The sequence below is a fragment of the Anomaloglossus baeobatrachus genome, chromosome 10 (genome assembly GCF_048569485.1).
Source record: "Anomaloglossus baeobatrachus isolate aAnoBae1 chromosome 10, aAnoBae1.hap1, whole genome shotgun sequence".
In the NCBI taxonomy this organism is placed as follows: Eukaryota; Metazoa; Chordata; class Amphibia; order Anura; family Aromobatidae; genus Anomaloglossus; species Anomaloglossus baeobatrachus.
The window spans coordinates 108,839,729-108,857,064 of record NC_134362.1 but is presented as its reverse complement, the minus strand read 5'-3'; positions in this window follow the sequence as shown (position 1 = coordinate 108,857,064).

The window sequence follows — 17,336 nt, the reverse complement described above, 5'->3', positions numbered from 1 at the left end:
TGCATTTTGGCTGCAAAATTGGAGATCATGACAAGAGTTGGGCTCCACATACATGCTGTAATCAATGTTCATCATAGTGGTTGAATGGGAAAAGACAATAAATGCCTTTTGCAGTGCCAATGGTATGGAGAGAGCCAACTGACCATACTATCAATTTTTACTTCTGAATGGTGCCTCCAATTGGGAAAGGAATTTTTAAGAAAAAGAAGTCGATTGTACAGTACCCAAATACTCCATCTGCAATACGCCCAGTAGCTCATTCAGAACAATTTCCAGTTCCAAAAGCACCAGAAGAATTCTCAAACGAATCCATCAAGGAAGAAGAAGAGGCAAGTGATAACAAACCCTCGACCTCGCACGACCCAGATTTTAGCTCTTCAATCTCTACCGAACCACATCTTATAACACAAAGCAAACTCAATGATCTTGTTAGAGATCTAGATCTGCCCAAATGCAAGGCAGAGCTCTTACGTTCAAGACTTCAACAGTGGAATCTGCTATCAGGAGATGTTCGGATTTCTTTGCTCCAGGACCGTCAAAAACATCTTGTCCAATTCTTATTCAGAGAAGGCAATCTTGTTGCATGCAACAACGTCTATAGTTTAATGGAGGCTCTTCATCTGGATTATAATCCAGATGAGTGAAGGCTATTTATTGATTCTTCAAAACAGAGTCTCAAAGTTGTGTTACTGCACATTGGTAACGTGCTACCATCAGTTCCAATCAGTTATGCGGTCCAGTTTTTGAGGTGCATAAACTATGACTAACATCTATGGTGCCTCTGTGGTAACTTAAAGGTTGTTGCCCTCATGTTTGGTCTCCAGGTTGGTTACACAAAGTACTGTTGTTTCTTATGAGAATGGGACAGTCGAACAAGACAAGAACACTACAAGAAAAAAGACTGGCTCCTCAGAAATGCACTGCAGATAGGGACTAAAAATGTTCTTCATCCATCACATGTCGAACCACAGAAAATTCTGTTACCTCCATTGCATATCAAGTTGGGTCTCATGAAGAACTTCGTAAAGGCAATGGACAAAAATGCAGAAGCATGACCACTGAGGAAGGATTTTCCGGTCGTGATGGTTACTATACCCCTTAAAACTTAACCTAAAAATAATACACCGACTGCATGCGACTTGGTTAAACAAATTGGCCACAGCAGCCTTTATTACCTATTATTAACATACTACCACAAAGGGGGCGCCGTCCAACGGGCGACCCCCAAACACACAATAATAGGTAACACATAATAATAAACGGTACATGAAACCCTATGTAGGCCCGGTCCAGAAACCCTTTCCTACACCAAATCCCTGGCCGCAACACTCCGACCCAGAGATGAGGTATTAATCACCCCACGGATTAATACCCCCCAAACTTTGCAGAACCCCGTGCCTGCAATTTCCCGGAACCCAGAGACACCATACCAAGACAGTGCCTCTCGGTCCAGCTACAAATCCCTTCCAACCTCTTCTGGACCAGACCTACCCCCGCTGCTGCGACAAAACATACATTCCTTTTATAATAATTCCTTTTTTTTTTTTTTTTGAACATAGTTAAACAAACTCACAAACGCAAAAAAGGGAGGGTGGGCGGGAATCTGTCGCCGTCCGGAGTCCAAAAGGGGAGGTAAGACCCTCCCTCATCGCTTTTATACTCCCCCCCCTCCCCTACAGGGATCCTTTTCTCCACCAATCCCCTATACCTTCCCATAATGCCCCTCATTATACCTTTATTAACCCCTCACTCCCTCCCTTCCCTCTGGTCATGTCGCCCCTCCCCCCTATGGGGTCCATGGCTTTCTTGACCACTGAGGAAGGATTTTCCGGTCGTGATGGTTACTATACCCCTTAAAACTTAACCTAAAAATAATACACCGACTGCATGCGACTTGGTTAAACAAATTGGCCACAGCAGCCTTTATTACCTATTATTAACATACTACCACAAAGGGGGCGCCGTCCAACGGGCGACCCCCAAACACACAATAATAGGTAACACATAATAATAAACGGTACATGAAACCCTATGTAGGCCCGGTCCAGAAACCCTTTCCTACACCAAATCCCTGGCCGCAACACTCCGACCCAGAGATGAGGTATTAATCACCCCACGGATTAATACCCCCCAAACTTTGCAGAACCCCGTGCCTGCAATTTCCCGGAACCCAGAGACACCATACCAAGACAGTGCCTCTCGGTCCAGCTACAAATCCCTTCCAACCGCTTCTGGACCAGACCTACCCCCGCCACAGGACAGGACACGTGACACCTTACGTGGCCTGGACCCGCCACACGCCCAAGGCTTGCTCCACGCCATCCCGCAAACCCAGGGCCCATAAATCAGAACCAATGTCATTAAGATGAACCCCATCACCTCTCCGAAACTGCCACTTCGCCGATTCCAGGTCCACATGCCTCACCACCACGCCGCCGTTTCTCCGCACGAAACGCGCAACCACCCTGTTCACTTGTGCCCGGGCGCGATTAATCTTCTCAACCGACCGGGCCCCCCTCCACCATAATCTGGCCACAATATCCGACCACACCACTACCAGGCCCGGATACCTTGCCCATAACCGCAGTAGGTCGATCTTAATGTCCCGAATCAGATCGCGGGATGCCCGCGAACCCAGGTCATTACCCCCCACGTGCAAAACCAACACGTTCGGGGGTCTGTCCATCCTACAATAGTACTCGAATTCCGGCACGACCCTGCTCCATTCCATGCCCCGCACTCCAATCCACTTGACCGACGCCAGCGACCTGTCCAGACCCAACTGCCGACCATTCGGGCGAGCGTCGGCCCGACGGGCCCCCCAAAAAACGAACGAGTGCCCCAGGATCCAGACCAGACACACTCCTACAATAAAGGAAACAATTTTAACAACAACACCAGCACTCCAGATTGCAACAAAGAACAACAAAACCTAACGGCAAAACAAACAACTCCCCATCAGAACCCTCAACGAGATAATAACTGCGGGCGCACATAACCACGAAAACGAGAGGACTCCCACCGACCAATCCGTCTCACCATGTCATCTCCAAGACCCCAACGAGAAGCCTCGGTAGCCGCCCCAATCCTGAACGAATGGGACCCATAATCCTCTGGGCGCTCACCCGCCCAGCGCAAACAACTCCTCAGCACTGCCACAAACTGATAACGAGACAACCAAGCCCCGTCCTCGTGACGTAGCAGCGGGCCCGGAAGACCGCCCCGCAGACCACAAAACCGACTCACCACCTGCACCGGGCACAAGCCATCCCCTTGCACCGCATACAACACTACCAACCTGCCCCGACCCATCTGGTCCGTCTTGGACCGCCGAAGCCGACACTCCACTCTCCGTCCCTCTACCGACACATCCTCGAATAGCACACCACCCCCAATCACCCTTGACGGGCTCACCAATTCTCCTATCCGAAAAGCCCCGAAAAAAGCCAACACGAAAGCAGTTTTAAACAACACCGTCTCATACACTGAGACACAAATCCCCTGCAAACCATCCACCAAACGCCGTAACAAGTCCAATGAAATGGGCCGCCTAGTGTCCCGCACCTTCACCCCTTTCCGAAAACCTTTCAATGCTTGCCGTACCCGAAAGTCCCTTGAAACGTCCTGCACACCCCTAACCTTTAACCAGAAGGCCACGGCCGCCACCCTAATCGCCACCGCCGACGCTGACCTCCCAGCCCTAAAATCCTCACTCACCAATGCCAAGAGCGCCAGTAAATAATCCGCTCGCCCGTTACCAAACATCTCGCCCAGCACTGCCTGCCACTCAACCCACACCTTAGCATAACGGCACCAAGTCACCTCGGTCACCGAATTCCTAATCAAACCCGCAATCACTGCCTCACCAGGCTCCACAATTCCTCTGGGCACACCGCTCCGACCTCGTCCGCCCCCGGCAGTAACTCCCGAAACCTGTGGAACTGAAAACGAGATAAAGCGTCAGCCACCCCGTTATCCACACCCGGCACATGTTTTGCAACCACATGAATATTCCACAGCAAACACTTGAGCACCAAATGCCGCAAATATGCTACTACAGGTCCAGATTTCGCTGACAAGCTGTTGATTGCATGTACAACTGCCTGATTATCGCAATGGAAGCACACCTTTCGTCCCGAAAATTGCGACCCCCACAACTCCACCGCCACCACGATTGGAAACAACTCGAGCAGGGCCAGATTTTTGACAAGGCCACCCTGTCGCCAATCCTCGGGCCACCTTCCCACACACCAATGACCCTGAAAAATGGCGCCGAAACCCGCCGACCCGGCCGCATCCGTATATAGTTCCAGAGCATCATTGGGCACCACCTTCTTCAACCACAAAGTGCGGCCGTTAAAATGTCGCAAGAAGACGTCCCAAACCAACAAGTCTGCCTTGATCTCCCGCGTGACCCGCACAAAATGCGCCGATGACCGTACGCCTGCCGTAGCTGCCGCCAACCTCCTGGCGAAAACACGCCCCATCGGCATAATCCTGCATGCAAAATTCAGCTTTCCAAGCAAAGACTGCACCACCTTAAGCCGCACTTTTTTTGCTGCCAGCATTGCTGCAACCGCACTCCGCAAATCCACAATCTTGTCCTCTGGCAACCTACATTCCATGGCCAGCGAGTCGATCTCAATCCCCAGGAACCGCATAACCGGCGCCGGCCCCTCCGTTTTTTCCTGCGCCAAAGGGATCCCGAACCGATCCGCCACTCTCTGCAAGGCGAACAACAAACCAGCGCAAACCATGGAACCCGCCGGACCAACACACAGAAAATCATCCAAATAATGAATAATGGACGACAAGCCGGACACGTCCCGCACCACCCACTCAACAAAGGAGCTAAACGCCTCAAAATATGAACAAGAAATCGAACAGCCCATGGGCAAACAACGATCAACATAAAACTTCCCGTTCCACCAGCAACCCAAAAGGTGCTGACTCTCCGGATGCACCGGCAACAAACGAAACGCCGATTCTACATCCGCCTTTGCCATCAATGCACCGCGTCCTGCCGCCCGTACCAAGTCCAACGCTTTGTCAAACGAGACGTAGTACACTGCCGACAATTCCGGCGCAATGCCGTCATTCACAGACGACCCCTCCGGAAATGAAAGATGATGAATGAGCCGAAATTTATTCGGCTCCTTCTTTGGCACCACCCCCAGCGGGGACACCACCAAATTACTGCACGGAGGGCTCTCAAATGGCCCCCCCATCCTGCCCAGCTCAACCTCTTTACCCAACTTCTCACCCACAACCATAGGGTGGTCCCTCGCCGACCGTAAGTTGCGACAAACCGGAGGCAACGCCTCAACCGCCGACGGAATCCGAAAACCGTACAAAAAACCAAACCGCAAAAGCGACGCCGCTGCCCCGTCCGGGTACCTACTTAAAAACGGCGCCATCGCCTCTATTTTCACCGGCGTCCTCCCTTTTTCCAGACCCGTCCCCAGCCTTGCCTCTCCCTTTTTTAAAGCATTTGGACAAGCTATGTCCCCCCCCGCAGCCGGAGCACTCATGCTTGAACCTACACGCTGCGCCAAATTTGCACTGGCCTTCGTTAAATTGCCAGCACAATCCCTTTTTCTGAATCCCCGAGGGCCCGGCGCCCGGTCCCCCGGCACCGCCACGAAAGGGCTGGCTCGGGGCCGCCATTAAGCGCATCCATAAGGAAATGTCCTTATGGTCCCATCGCATGCCGGGCCGCAACGCCTTCCGCTGCCTAAACTGCTCATCATACCGCAGCCATGCCAAACCCCCGTACGTGCGATACGCCTCCCCGACTGCATCCATATAGCCAAATAGAGCCGAGCAGTGCTCCGGCTCCTTTTCCCCCACCACGCTAGCCAAAATTGCGAACGCCTGCAACCAATTGGAAAAGGAACGAGGAATGAGCCTATAACGGCGTTTTTCTTCCTCCTCCTTTTCCTTCTTGGAATCGCTCGGCTTCACCTTGTCTAGGTTAAATTTCTCCAGGGGCAGCAGGGAAAATATCTCCACATACTCCCCTTTCCAAATTTTTTCCCTCACCTCTTTTTTGAGGTGCGCCCCTAGCGGTCCCTCAAAGCACACATACACCTCGCTCTTAGCCCTATCATCCAGCCGCACCACCTCATCTTCCTTTTCCTTTTCCTTTTCTCCCGCTTTTTCGCCTGCAGTCTCCACTACTCCGCTACCTACACCCGCCCCCACCGGCACCTTCTCGCCGCTAGCCGCCGCCGCGCCATCCACCGCCGACCCTGTCCAGGCCGTCGCCGCCGCCGGCGCGCGCGCTAAACCCTGCAAAAGCCCCAGCAACTGGCTAAGTAAAACTGACCCCTCTGGCGCTGCCGTGCCCGCAGCCACCTCCCCAGCACCCGCACCCCGCGCCGCAAGCAATGCCGAATCCACGGCTAGCTCACCCGACCGTGACGCGGAGACGGAATTCGATACTGCGATGTCGTCCGCCAGCGGCTCCTCGAATTCATCCCCCGACCTGAGGGCTCCTTCTTCTTCTTCGCTGTAGCCGTCCTCCACCGTCCCAGCTCCAGAGGACGCAGCCGATGCGTCCCCTCCACCACAGCCACCCTCCTGGGCAGCCGCGTGGGCACTGGCGGTGGGCGTCCGCTGCTTTCTTTGCGGCGACAGCCCACAAGACCGTCCTGTCCCCTGGGCCGCCGCCGACCGAGTCCTCTTCCTGGAGGAGCCTCTCCCCGAGCTCAGGGGGCTCCCCACCGCCGGTTCCCGCCCTCCCGGGCCTCCGACCGAGACCTCCCGCTGGGTCCTCCCCCCCCCCGAGGGAGACCGCGTCCGCCGGGCGCAGAGCTGATGACCCGAGGGACCTGGCGCGCCCTGCGGGGGTCCCACCGTCCCTCCTCTCCTCTGCAGCCGTGCAGGTATCCGGGTGGCGCCTGCCCACACCGGTCCCCCTGCTGGCTGCCTGCGCCCGGCCCCCCCAACGTCCCCGGGGGGTATTGCTGGCCTCCATCAGCCGGGCACGCTCCTGATCAGGAGCAGCCGCCGGGACGTGCCCCACCGCCGGGGGCCCGGCGTCCAGAGCAGGCCCCAGGCTGGACACGCCCCCTCTCCGTGCCTCCGATTCATGCAGGGCTCGGCCCGGTCCCCGGGCTGCCGCCGGCCTGGTCACTCGAGCCCGCGGCCTGGGACCGGAAGTAGGCCCCAGGCCGGGCCCGCCTCCATCCAGGCCACCGCTGGCCTCATTCAAGCGCCGGGCTCGCTCCCGGCCGGGAGACGCCGCTGGGCTCTGCACTCCAGCCCGAGGCCTGAGACAGGAAGAAGGCCCCGGGCTGGCCACGCCCCCTTCTCGGCCGTCGCGGCCGCGTCGGAGATTCCTCCCGGCGGCCGGAGCGGACGCAGGGAGCTGCCGCTGCCCGCCCCGCCGCGGAGGGTCCCGGGGGGGGCTCTCACTTGGCCTCCTTGCTCCCCCCGCACCCGGAGAGTACCGCACAGGGGGCCTGGAACGCCGCCCACGGCGAGGGGGGGAACAAGGGGCAGGTGCCGACGGGGACACACAGGCAGCCCTGACGTGGGATTGCACTGCCTGGGCCCCGTGCACCGCCATCGCCGCTCTAATCAGCCGATTCAGCTCCTGGAGGTCCGCCATGCTGGTCCTTGTGGTCCTGGTCCTGGGTCTCTCAATCTGTCGCCGTCCGGAGTCCAAAAGGGGAGGTAAGACCCTCCCTCATCGCTTTTATACTCCCCCCCCCCTCCCCTACAGGGATCCTTTTCTCCACCAATCCCCTATACCTTCCCATAATGCCCCTCATTATACCTTTATTAACCCCTCACTCCCTCCCTTCCCTCTGGTCATGTCGCCCCTCCCCCCTATGGGGTCCATGGCTTTCTTTCAAGTATCTCATTTGTAAATTTCCAAGTTTGAGTGAAGCAAAGATAAAGGAAGGAGTCTTCATTGGTCCTCAGATTTGTGTGCTTCTGCAAGATGAGGAGTTTCCCCGTTTACTGCATGGCAAGGAAAAGGCTGCATGGGTAGCAATCCAGTTAGTGGTAACAAATTTCCATGGAAACACCAAGTCAGACAACAATAAAGAGCTGGTGGAAAATCTTTTAGACGTATCATAATCTTGGTTGCAACATGTCATTAAAGATTCATCTCTTGCATTCGCATCTAGACTACTTTGCAAGAAACTGCGGAGCAGTGAGTGACAAGCAGGAATTTGTGACTATGGAAAAAAGATATCAGGGTAAGTGGAACCCTTCAATGCTTGCAGACTACTGTTGGACAATCACCAGAGATATAATCCAATGCTTGAATACAAGAGACAAGTAGAAAGGAGCCGAGTATCCAGTGACTGAGGACATATTTTGTACTGTGCAATAACACATATTAATAGTTAAAATTATAATTGTTCAAAGTACTTAGACATGTGAACTAATTAATTATATAGTAAATACACCTGAGTTTCCTCTGAATACATCTAATAAAATTTGTTTGACAATACATATGCAGTTTTATATCGGAGAAGTAATAACTACATGTTATAATTATTAATTTGCGTAACAGTAAAATGCAATCTCTTCAATTTAATTGAAAATAGAGCCAAATAATAGCTTTCTTTGTCATATTTGAATTCAGCACATAAAATCATTAAGAAATGGCTAATTTGATTTCTGAACCAGACAACTTTTGAAATTGTGTTGCCTAGTGTAATAAGCAAACATTGTAGCGACTTACACCAACAAAGTATGTGCTGTAGATAGCTTTTACAACTTTCTTTACAGTTTAACATAAAATTCACCATAAAAACAATAAAGTTCACCACATGGAGAATAAAATATGCATGTTTGTAATCTAGAAGGTGGAGTAAGGTAGATAAACAAGTAAGCTTTTATTGTCACCACCTCCTTGTTGCACTGTTGGTGTACAGTATATGCCGGGAACATCTCTTCACATACTGTATACGTCAATGTACCAAAGACTTTAAAAGGGAAATGTACAATTTAAAAGTGCTAAGATTATTGGGGAGACCACAGTCCTCACTGGATGGAAAAACAGGGTTTATTATTTTTTTCAACATAATTGAGCCTGAACGTAAAACATTTATACTCTTGGGAAATGGGTATATGCACATGATATATGTTTTTATGTATGCTGGTTTGAAATAATTAACCGTATGTACTGTACATGCATAGACACATACTTGTATGCAAATACATATATAACAAGGCTATCATTCACATTGCCATTCTCAATTTAGTTTTTTGAACAGGAAAATTAAACTCATGCAGTAAACAAGCCCATCACATGATGGCGCTCAACTGACTCCATGGAGTATAATAGGGGTTTTTTTTATTTCACTTACGTTGTGTGTCATTTTAACTGATAAAATAGTGCAACATGCTGCTCTTTTTCTTCCAGTTAAAATAATAGACCCTGCAACAGAGCCTACTACCTACTGTACAGAGGTGTGAATGCATAATAGTGATATCCTTTATTTGTATATTGCAAACATATTCCACAATGTTAATACAGTATATATAATCATTTTTATAATGAAAAAAGATTAGTAGTTAGTCTATGAATTGGTTATTTTTCAGAATGAATGTAATGAATTCAAATCTGAGATTTGGGGGATTTGAAGTGCTCAAATCTATGACAATATAGACCATTTTGCTGGGAAGGAGTTAAATAAGTGTTCAATGTTGTGCTTCAACCCCAAATGTGACTGCTTGAAGCCAATCAATGGCATCAGTGTTAGAAGAACTGAAGACCCACATGCAGGTCTAGAGAGTTTCAAAGGTGGCTTAAAGGGGTATTTCCATCTCCACAATCATATTCCAATATGTAGTAGGTGTAATAATAATAATAATCTTATTAGTAAACACTTTTAATTAGAAATGTAGTATAGTTCTCCTGATTAGCTATGCTGCTTACCTCATCTGCAGAGCATTGCAGCTTAGGTATTCATGTTTACAGCCACTCATATAGATATAGTGACGATTCGTGTCACACAGAGTTTTGCTCAAAACTTGGCGAGTGTCATGACGGCATGAGACTCTGTTCACACTATAGATTCTAACACTGTATGCTATGCTTGCTCTGATATTTCTCATTAAACAGGCAGGCTTGGGCGTCGACCAGCTGTGTGTTCATTAATGGTCAGGTTAGCAAGAGTTAAACTCTGCTAGTTTGCTGGTTACCTTTGAGATCACATGTTGTTGGAAAACTGCTACAGTTACTCCCTGCTTTTTTAATATGGTGAAATCTGTCTTCCCATGCCAACTATAGACTTATGGTGTGTTGGTCGGTGTGTTGTTGTTTCCGAGTCCTGATGGTTATTGTGTTGTTTTGCACTTGGAAAAACTCATTGTCTGGTTTCCTCCCTGCTCTTATTTTAGTCATATACCCTTATTGTCTTACGTGTGCGGTGAGATAGAGTTTTGCCTATCTCTGTTGGTATCATCACACTCCTGTCTCGGCCTTCCCCTGGGGTTGAGGGAGGGGAGTATAAGATCAAGGCTGGTCAGGAACAGGGCCAGGGTATAGGCTTTAATATCCTCACCTTCAGAGGTAACTCTGAGATAAGGGATAGCTGTGGACTCCTAGCCTGACGGCCATTCTAGGAGCCCCTGTCCCCTGTGCTCTCCCCATCAAGGTAATATAAGGTGCTAATAACAGCTGTGATTTGTGAAAAAATGACAGCTGCCCTTAAGCCCCATTTTAGTGATGTGGAGGGGTCAATGGGACCCCCCATTACTAACTCTGTAAGTAAAAAGAAATAAAAAACATCAAAAATTGTTTATTTGAAAAAAAATACCAAAAATAACACCCTCTCTACCTAATTTATTAACCTCACACACACCTAGGTCTGATGTAATCCACACAAGGTCCCACGACGAAGCCAGCTCTGCAACACACTGAAGTCGCAGTGCGTGGGCACAGTACAGAATGTGACCACCCGCTGCTGCTCAGGCAAACACTGACTGAGCTACAACTGTGAGCAGTGATGTCAATAAGTTTATTTGCAATCACAGCTGGAGATTCCCATTGTACCCCACCTGTGACCGCAGGTAAACTAACCTCACGTGAACTGATTTAACTCAGTGACCTCACCTCAGGCCAGATGCAGATTCAAATAACAAAATCCATAGGGATTACATATAATACGCCCTTCTATATATGTGGGTAAGAAGAGCAAAGAGCATACTCCAAGAACACATGAAAAAAACAGGAGAAGACGGGAGTATAAGTACTGCAAAAATATTTTATTTGGAGATACTGTGGCAATAAAAACCCTTTTGGTTAGAGATAAAGAAAGAAGGAAGTACAAGGTTTTGTGAAAAAGTGACCCAGGATAAAAAAATGAACTGACACAATCAAATGTCCAAACAATAATTACACAATATGAAATATTGCACATAGCCCATATAAATACAAGAATGCAGAAGGTTGGACACAAGTTACATAAATAGTGTGTATAAATGTGCCTATATAAATAGAGGTAAAAGTAAACAAAGACTGGATGTGCATTAAAGAGATAAAGTGCTCAAGTGCTAAGGGACCTTTAAATAAAGGTGCACATACCAGGAGAGTCTATTAACAACAAAATACAGGCATCAAAGTCAGCAATATTATATCCTGGGACCTGGAAAAACACCCTACGTACGTTTCACATGAGTGAGGTAACCACCAGCTTCATCAGGGGAAAAAAGACAATAGTGCTAGGATGTGGTGTGTGCTGTTTTAAATCCTCCGCTTAATTGCATGATACCGGTCACCTGATCAGACAATCATACATCCACATGCTGCCATGGCAGCGAATGCGCACATGGTCACTGTCACCCTATACCGCAAATCCGGCCGTCCGGGCGCTCCACGCATGCGCGGGCGGCACGGAGAAACCATGATGACTGCGCATGCGCAGAGGCCCTAAGGATGCCAGAGATAGAGGGCGGGGGGAAGGCGAGCATGCACGCATGCGCACAGACAGTGTGCTGTAGAGATGACAGAAGCTGCGGACATTTAAAGAGATTACAAGCATACAAAAGCGGAGTGCCAGCAATAATTAGATAATAGTTAATACATGTAGTTAAGGTAGCAGTTAATCCGGAGGCATAATATATTTTCATATCTGCAGATTCAGTAAAGTCCTCAGACGCAGTTATTGCCTTTACATGCAGGGAATTCAAGCGCAGCACACAGGTCTCAGTAGGTAGATAATAAAGTGAAGAAAATATGTCTGAAAACAAAAAAGTTTAATAAAATACAAATTAATAAATAGATGGGATAAGATACCATTAAAATCACATCCAAATAGAGATGGGGGGAAAAGAAAAAAGAAAAATAGAGAAAAAAAAAGGGAAATTATTTTAAAGGAATAAATACCATAAGACAGAGACTGAAAAGACAATACAGAATCATAAGAATGATGAGAAACTAATGTTCTCATTGAGGCCTTTCGGGGTAATGGTTCCAAGTGTAGCGATCCACTTCACCTCACAACGGGCAAGCAGTTTTTTAAGGTTTCCACCTCTGTTTCCTCCATGTATCACATCGAAACCTCTCACTTTTAGTGAGCTACAATCACAGTTATGACGTGTCTTAAAGTGACGGGGCAATGTTTTGAGACGCGAAAAATTGTCCACTGTCCTGGCCGCACCGATATCCCTCACATGCTCCCTCACCCGTACCCGAAGCCCACGAGATGTGAGGCCGACATAGATGAGGGAGCATGCATACGTGGCAAAGTACACCACGTGTGTTGTACCACATGAGATATGATGTTTAATCTCATACACACGTCCGCCATCAGCAGAGTGGAAGGTGGTACAACGAAGGATATTGGTGCAGGCAACACAGTGGCCGCATGGAAAACACCCATGAATTGGCCCCCTACTACCAAAAGGGTTTCTAATAAGGGTATATAATGACTATGAACCAGGGCATCACGTAAATTTGGCGCTCTCCTTGAGGTCATAGGCAGAAAATTCGTTAAAACATTAGACAGTATGGGATCTGTTCTAAGAACCGGCCAATGGTGTTTGAAGATTGAGCGCATAGTTTCCCACTCAACATTGTACGTACTGATGAATCTAATTACTGGATCTTGTACAGAAGTCTTCTTCTTGTATTGTAATAATTCATCACGAGAAGTATTCTTAGCTCTCAAATATCCCCGCTTAATATTCCGCTTACTGTAACATCTATCCAAAAAACGATGGCGTAGATCAACTGATTGTGACTCAAATTTTTCCTGGGTGGAGCAGATACGCCTCACACATAGAAACTGACCTGTAGGGATGGCACAGATGGTCGAAGCGTCATGGGCTGACGATGCATGTAAGAATGAATTTGTAGAGGTACTTTTTCTAAAAACATCAGTTTGAGCCATATTAAATGAATCAACCCCAATGTTTATATCAAGGAAATCCATGTTAGTTTTGCTGTATTTATACGTCAGCCTGATACCAAAATCATTGAGGTTAAGATTCTGCTTGAACAGCTCAAGCTCCTCCGTTGTGCCCTGCCATATGATAAAGATGTCGTCGATATAACGCAGCCAGCACTGCACATGGGCGCTAACCTCCACGCCTCCGTCACCAAAGACCAACCTCTCCCAGAAGCCCAGGAAGAGGTTAGCGTACAAAGGCGCACAGGCCTCACCCATCGCAGTGCCGCGCTGCTGAAGATAAAAGACATCCTTAAAAACGAAAAAGTTATGCGTTAGGGCAAAACGGAGGAACTCCATGACCAGTTCCACCATACCGCCATCCCGACCACCAGCCTCCAAGAAAAAGCGCACTGCTGCCAACCCATCCTCATGTCTAATGATGGTATATAATGTATCGACGTCCGCCGTGACAAAGTACATATCCACTTCCACAAAAACACCATCAATCCTGGTAAGGATGTCCGTCGTGTCTTTGACAAACGAGGGCAGTGTGTCAACTAATGATTTCAAATGAAAGTCAATAAATTTACATATAGGATCACACAAGCCCTCGATGCCAGACACGATAGGACATCCCGGGGGGATGACAGCGTCTTTGTGGATTTTAGGGAGGAGATAGAATGTTGGAATGCGGGGATATCTGACAGCAAGACCCTCAGCCATTTTTTTGTCAATTAGACCATCATCTGTGGCTTTAGTGAGTATCCTTTCTAATTCAGCGGAGAAGGAGGATAAAGGGCAGAAGTATAATCTACTGTAAGTTGATTTATCTCTTAATTGGCGTAACACTTTTCTTTCATACTTCTCAACTGGCCAAACCACTACGTTCCCCTCTTTATCTGCTGGTTTTATGAAAACATCATCCAGTGATTTAAGTTGTTAAAGGGCACTACACTGCCGATGTGTTAAATTATCAAATTTACGTTTTGAAGTGATGGTTCTAAAGTCTTCCATAGCTAGTTTGACAAACACATCAACAGCTGGACACAATGTAAAGGGAGGGAACCTAGTGGATTTCGGCAGCAGAGAAGAAGGAAACTTACCAGTAGATAAGGGTAGTTGTTCCTGCAGTAAATCCTCTAGTGCCCTTAAAGCCACCCTCTCCGCTTAATCTTCCAGGATAGGGCATTTATGATGGAGTTTGGTCAGAATCACTTTGCGGGCGAAAATGTGTACATCCTTCATGGCTGTAAAAAGGTTAAATGGGTTAGTAGGTGAGAAATTGAACCCCTTTGATAACACCTCCATCTGCGACTCCGAGAGAGCATGTGATGAAAGGTTGATTACCTCCAATTTGTTAGTAGATTGTTTATTATAGGTGGCTACAGTTCGTGCAGGTTGATGACGAATTTTGGCCTTTTTAGGTCCTGTGCTAATGCCAGGATTGTCATCACATGTCCTACTCGGTCTCCCAGAATGGCCATCTTCAGTGGAAATTAAAGATTGTAAGGAGGCAGATCTAGACCGAGAAAAGGAGTTATTGCGAGTGGTCGATCTTTCTCGTGTATGGTAGTCTTCCATTTATAGGTTCAATTCATGAGATAATCATGTCAATCTCTATAGAATTTCTTAAATTTAAGGGCTTTAATTTCTTTTTCCCACTTAGTGAGTTCACCCTCAACCTCAGCATTAAGTGTCTCAAGGGCCTCAGATGTAAACGATTTTTTCAAAGTGGAGTCCAAACCATCAATCTCCGGTTCAATCAATTGTAGAGAGGAACTATTAAGATCGCTAATTAGTTCCAAATATCCTTTGGAGCAGTAATGTGAATATTACTCCCATTGCGTTTTAAAGTCTTCATCCTCAATAGGGAAAGAGGAGAAGACTTGTACTCTAAGGCCACGGGGAATGAGGTTTTTGTCAAAGTATTTGTCTAAAAAAGTCCAGTACCAAGAGATTTTTGTACGCTTATATAAGAGGCCCTTACACTTAGGGAGAAGTACCCCTGTTGATAAATTATCTTCAGTCTCAGAATTAAAATTGCCATCAGTTTTCAATTCATCATTTAGTTTATTGAGCCACGTCTGGTCCCGGGCTCTGAAATCCATGGTAATCCAAGGAAAAACTGAAAAACACAGAACAAATGTAAATAACAAAATCCATAGGCATTACATATAATACGCTCTTCTATATATGTGGGTATGAAGAGCAAAGAGCATACTCCAAGAACATATGAAAAAACAGGAGAAGACGGGAGTAAAATTATTTTAACCCCTTCAGCCCCAGAGCACTTTCCGTTTTTGCGTTTTTGTTTTTTGCTCTCCTTCTTCCGAGAGCCGTAACTTTTTATTTCTCCATCAATCTTGCCTTATGAGGGCTTGTTTTTTGCGGGACGAGTTGTACTTTTAAATGAAACCATAAGTTTTACCATATGGTGTACTGGAAAACAGCAAAAAAAATTCCACGTGTGGAAAAACTGCAAAAAAGTGTGATGGCACAATAGATTTTGGGATGTTTTATTCACGGTGTTCACTATATGGTAAAACTAATGTGTGGGCATGATGCCTGAGGTCAGTGCGAGTTTGTAAACACCAAACATGTATAGGTTTATGTGTATCTAAGGGGTTAAAACAAATTCACAAGCTTGTCCAATAAAAGTGGCGTACATTTTGCGCCATTTCCAAAACCCGTAGCGTTCTCATTTTTTGGGATCAATGGCTCAGTGGTGGCTTATTTTTTGCGTCTCAAGCTGACGTTTCTAATGGTACTATTTTTGCGCAGATACTACGTTTTGATCGCCTGTTATTGCATTTTGCGTAAAACTTGCGGCGACCATAAAACGTAATTTTGGCGTTTGGAATTTTTTTGCCACTATATCACATTAATTGGTTTTATATTTTGATAGATCGGGCATTTCTGAATGCGGAAATACCAAATATGTGTATATTTATTTTTTTTTAACCCTTTAATTTTCAATGGGGTGAAAGGGGGGTGATTTGAACTTTTAGTTTTGTTTTTTTTTAATTTTTTAAAACTTTTCTTCTACTTTTTTTTATTTTACTAGTCCCCCTAGAGGGCTATAGCGATCAGAAATCCGATCGCTCTGATCTATCTGCTGATCACAGCTATACAGCTGTAAACAGCAGATACGGTCACTTCCTGCTTCACTGGCCTCCGGGCCGGGTGAAAATGAAAGTGACTCATCATAGCTGCAGGCGTCATCACATGACCCTGTGCTACCATGGCAACTACCGAAAGTCACGTGATCACTCACGTAACTTCCGGTGGGGGCGGCGGTGAGTGAAAATCTTCACCACACGTACTGTATATACATCTCGCTGCCAGACTTTGGCAGTGAGATGTAAGGGGTTAATGTTACGGGTGGAATGCGATTCCACTCGTAACATGCAGGCACACATGTCAGCTGTTTAAAACAGCTGATATGTGCACCGATCGCCGCACCCTGCCAGCGGCAGTGGGCGGGGCTTAATGTGACACGCTCCATGACGGATAGATCCGTCCATGGTCGTGAAGGGAATGTATTTATATGGGCTATGTGCAATATTTCATATTGTGTAATTATTGTTTGGACATTTGATTGTGTCAGTTCATTTTTTATCCTCGGTCACTTTTTCACAAAACCTTGTACTTCCTTCTTTCTTTATCTCTAACCATAAGGGTTTTTATTGCCACAGTATCTTCAAATAAAATATTTTTGCAGCACTTATACTCCCGTCTTCTCCTGTTTTTTCAGATGCAGATTTGCAGATTTGGTGCTGAAATTTATACACCAAATTCCTGTACCAATACTGCATCTCCTGGCAAAAATACTGCATCAAAACAAAATGCGATATTCATGCAGTATTAATATGATTTTTTGCCAGGAGATGCATATTTGGTGCAGGAATTTGATGTATAAATTTCAGCACCACCTCTACATTTTGTGGCAAAAAAATTGACTAAAACGATTTTGAT